This window comes from Dipodomys merriami, unplaced genomic scaffold (genome assembly GCF_024711535.1).
Source record: "Dipodomys merriami isolate MVZ:Mamm:240054 unplaced genomic scaffold, mDipMer1.0.p SCAF_734, whole genome shotgun sequence".
NCBI lineage: Eukaryota > Metazoa > Chordata > Mammalia > Rodentia > Heteromyidae > Dipodomys > Dipodomys merriami.
The window spans coordinates 28,712-33,355 of record NW_027206329.1 but is presented as its reverse complement, the minus strand read 5'-3'; the positions used below and the strand labels follow the sequence as shown (position 1 = coordinate 33,355).

At 45.5% G+C, this 4,644-nt stretch overlaps 1 pseudogene; it reads right to left on the bottom strand.

Moving 5' to 3' along the window:
* Positions 1-874: 874 nt before the first annotated feature.
* LOC138818323 (insulin-like growth factor-binding protein 3 pseudogene) lies at positions 875-1,731 on the bottom strand (annotated as a pseudogene).
* Between the last annotated feature and the right edge of the window lie 2,913 nt (positions 1,732-4,644).

Genomic DNA, 4,644 nt, shown 5'->3' with positions numbered 1-4,644 from the left:
CCAAACTATGAGTTAATTTAGAAAACATTTTGTTGTTATTGTTGTCTCCAGAGTGATTACTCCATTACTGGTGAGGCCTGTGAGGTGTGGGTACATTCCCAGCCTTCCCCATGCCTTGCTGGACCACAGCCAAGGCAACCCTCGGCCTTCCACTGGGCTCCATCCTTGAAAAGCTGCCTGATGGAGGGAGGTCAGAAAGATCTGCATTTACAAGTTTCCCAGAATGTGCTAGAACTTTTTGGTCAGTTTTATAGAACTTTCTTGGTCAGTTAAGATTCCACCTCAATCTCTCTAGTATTTTCCAAGCAGATCAGGTCACTTGCAGAAAATGAAGAAGCTTTGTCGTCCAGGGTTCCAAGCCTTGGAATCAAAGATAGGACCAGGATGGCCAGGGGTCTCGTGTATGGTAGAGATGGCCAGGTGACTGGAGTTTCTGACTTTCCTGTTCTCCATGAGGCCTGAGCAGGGTGGAGGGCAACGAGGAGGTGTCTTCTACAATAGCCACTGAAGTGAGGGGGGCAGAAGGTCAGGTGTTCCAGTGGGCAGATGTGGAGAGGATTCTAGAAGGGGATCAAGTCCGCTGCTTTGGGCAGGAGTATCAGTTATTTTTACAGAAAGAAACAGAGAAATTAATTTTCTTTTCTGACTATTGAAAACTGAAAAGATGCTCAAGTTTACCATTTAAAGGAACAATAGACATTTCAAAAATCTGTCTAAACTTTGGTTTTCTTTAAAAAACACACACACAAAAAAAACCAGTTCATCACAAAAAGAAATATAAGTTGAAGCTGTAGCCAGGTGTTTTTCTGTCCGTGGCAGTGTTTTGTGCAAAGTAAAGCGTATTGGAGCTCCAATTTAACGGATGCAGTGGGGTTTACTGGCTCTGCATGCCGAAGCAGTGCATGTCGTGCATGCCCTTGCTGTCCCAGCCTGGGAGGGGCTGACCATACTTGTCCACGGACCAGCAGAAGCCCCGCTTTCTGCCTTTGGAGGGGCAACAATGCTTCTTCTTATAAAGTCCTTTCTTGTCGCAGTTGGGGATGTGCACACCCCTAGGACTCAGCACATTGAGGAACTTCAGGTGATTCAGGGTATCTTCCATCTCTCTAAGGCAGGGACCATATTCTGTCTCCCGTTTGGACTCTGAGGAGAAGTTCTGGGTGTCCGTGCTCTGGGACTCATAGTCGACTTTGTAGCGCTGGCTGTCCTTCACGTGACCTTTCTTGATGGTGTCTAGATATGAATGAATGGAGTGATACTTGGAGTCAGACACCCTATGTGTGCTGGGCGGGGCATGGCTCTCCATGCTCCCCGTGCCTCGGTCCTCCTCCGACTCACTAGCATTTCCTGAGGCAGAGGGCACCGGCAGCAGGTTGGTGCTCAGGCGGCCAGGGGACGCTGGCATTGGCGCAGAACCCCCGGCCGTCCAGCAGCGCCTGCAGGAGGCGTGGCTCGGCCCGTGGCAGCTGGCAGCTGAGCCCCAAGTTGCAGCATTCGGTGTAGACATGACATAGCTGGCCCTCGCGCAGCGCTCAGTTCAAGCAGCACCCACAGCCTGGCTCGCGCACCAGCTCTGCACACGTGGGTGTGGCAGGCGGAGGCATGCACTGGGCCAGGGAGTTCGCATCACAGGGCTCTCAACGCACTAAGGGGCCGCGTCACCGGCGGCCCATGGAGCAGGGCCAGTGCGGTGAGCAGAGCTGCCCAGAGCGCGGGGTGCGCCCAATGCATGGAGCCTGTTGCAGGGGCCAACTGGAGTAAGCGGTTATCAGGTCGAGGCACGCAGTGCGAGATTGCGGGATCTGGAGTGCAACTGCTAGGCGTGCAGCTGCCCAGCTCGCACCTCAGTACCTATAAGTTCTAATGTCACCCTTATTCTGTCTTATAGTAGTTTGGCTGATTTTAATGTAGTTAATCCATTTTGACTTGATGTTAGTGGAAGCAGAGATCCACTTCTAGTTTTCTGCCTATGGATGTCCAGTTTTCCCAACACCAATAGTTGAAGAAGCTATGATGCGTGTGTAAGTGTGGTGTGTGTGTGTGTGTGTGTGTGTGTGTATGTGTGTGTGTGTGTGTGTGTGTGTGTGTATGTGTGTGTCAGTGTGTGTGTGTGTGTGTGTGTGTGTCTGTCGTGGGGCTTGAACTCTGGGCCTTGGAGCTACCCCTCAGCATTTCATCTTCAGGCTAGTTCTTGAACCACAGTTCCACTTCCCATTTTCTTGTGGTTTATTGGAGCTAAGAGTCTCACTGACTTCCCTGGCCCTGCTGGCTTTCAACAACCATCCTCAGATCTCAGCCTCTGAGTAGCTAGGATTAAAGGCATGAGCCAAGGGCATCCGGCAAGGCTATGTTTTTTTTTGTTTTTTGTTTTTTTTCACATTACATCTTTCGCTCTTTTGCCGAATATCAGATGATTGTAAGTATGTAGTTTTATTTCTGGTTCTTTTCATCTTTTTTAATATGTTTTTTATTGTAAAAATAATGTACAAAGGGGTTACATTTACATAAGGTAGGTAATGAGTTCATTTCCTCTCAAGCATTGTTACCTTCTCCTTTGTTTTTTCCCTACCATCCCTACCCTTCCACCTCCACAACTACTCCTCTCCATCCCCCCTCACACTCCCTGCCTAAATTGTACAGTTCGTTTTTGAACATAGTGTCTTGATCTCATTGTTAAAATGGGTCAAACTGTATCCCTAGTTAAGCATTTGGTTTTTTTCCCTTCACCTCCCAAAGCTAGAGAAATGTATATACAAGATACAGGGCACCAACATCAAAGAAACAAAAAAAACCCACATAACTTAGATTATAAGATTGGGTGGGAGAATGATGACTGTTGACTTAATTTAATAAGTATTCTATAGTTTTTAATGGTAAGGCTTATTAACTCAAAGGGGGAGCAAAAACATTCAGAATAATGGAATGTGGCTATTACTCATTTGATGTGTCTGGATAGATTATGATTAATAAAAATATATCTATTAATTCCCAGTGGTAGACTGCTATGCTAACTGGGAGGAGACTTTGGTAATACCAGGGATTTGAATACTGGTAATGAAGCAGAATATGAGGGGAGAGCATTTGCTAAGGATGTAACTTCCTAGGCTCATACCAAATACATTGAAGTAGAATGCTAAGTGATGATCGACTGAGCACCAAATTTTATTTGTTGACTTCTTTGATTTCTGAAGTCCAGGGATTTGGACCTAAAGCCTGGGTTTTGTCCCTTAATTTTTTCTCAAGGCTAGTGCTCTAGCAGTTGAACCACAGCTTCATGTCCATAATTTTGGTGGTTAATTGGAGATTAGTCTTTCCAAATTTCCTCTTTGGGCTTGCTTCAAACCTGATCCTCAGATATCAGCCTCCCGAGTAGCTTGCATTCCAGTTGTGAGCCACCAGAGCCTGGCTAGAATCACATTTTAAAAGTATTCTCTAGGTGAATCAGATGTGTCTAGCTACTATTTGAGCACTTTGGTTCCAGTGGGTCATGTCAGATTTAGAATAACAGATTTTTTTTTCTTGTAACCAGCAGCATCCAGTATCTATATAATTTATTCCGATCTTCATGTCTGACTTTTTTTCTTTGTTGTGCCTTTTTTTCTTACTTCACAAGCAAGCACATCAGTGATGTTTTCCTTTTCTGAAGCAAGTTATGTCCTTTCCCATCACTGAGGGATGTACTTGCTGTTCCTACTGCCTGGAGTATCTGCTTCTAGTTAATTGCACGGATGATGGCTGTCAGATTAACTATCTCCTCCTCAAGGATATGTACTCACATACCCACTTTGAAGTTGTTGCCACCAAACTACCAATGTCATGTCTCTGATTTATAGAAATTATCATTATGATTTCTGGTTTTCTTTTGAGCATGAAATTTATGAGGAGAGAAACACATTCAATTGTTTCTCCAACACCTATAATAGTGCCTGGTCCTTAGTGCTCAGGAGCCTTGTCTGGGGATCAGCCTTCTCCAGCTCAATTTATCCTAGCTTCTGGTCAGGACAGCTCTTGAAGCTGGTGTCTGGTGTCTAGCTGTCATTTCCTCTAGTTCTTTGTGCCTTTCTGTGTTGCTTAGTCCACCTCAGAGAAGGATCAGTGCCTGACACCTATTTGCTGCTATGGAAAGATGGCTATGACATCATACAAGTTATGGGCATTGTTTTGTGAAGCTGTGTGTGGAGACGCATCCTCACACAAGTTCTCAGAGGCAAGTGACACCCATGCCCAGGAGTGTATTCCACAACTCAGCATCCAAACTATCACCTACTCCCTGATGCACTCAGTGTATATTCCCATTTCCATTAAAAAAAAGAAAAATTCAAGATATGCCTTTGATGATTTGTCATTGAATTACTGAAACAAAGTATATAATTTGGGGGCTGGGAAGGTGGCTCAGTGGTAGAGTGCTTGCCTTGCATGCATGAGGCCCTGGGTTCGATTCCTCAGCACCACATAAGCAAAAAGAAAATAAGCCAGAAGTGGCGCTGTGGCTCAAGTGGTAGAGCACTAGCCTTGAGCTGAAGAGCTGAGAGATAGCGCCCAGGCCCATAGTTCAAGCTGACAACCGGAACCCCCCCCCAAAAAAAGTATATAATTTTATGTATTTGTAAGTCTTTGTCCATCTCTCTTTAGCCCTTGGCATAA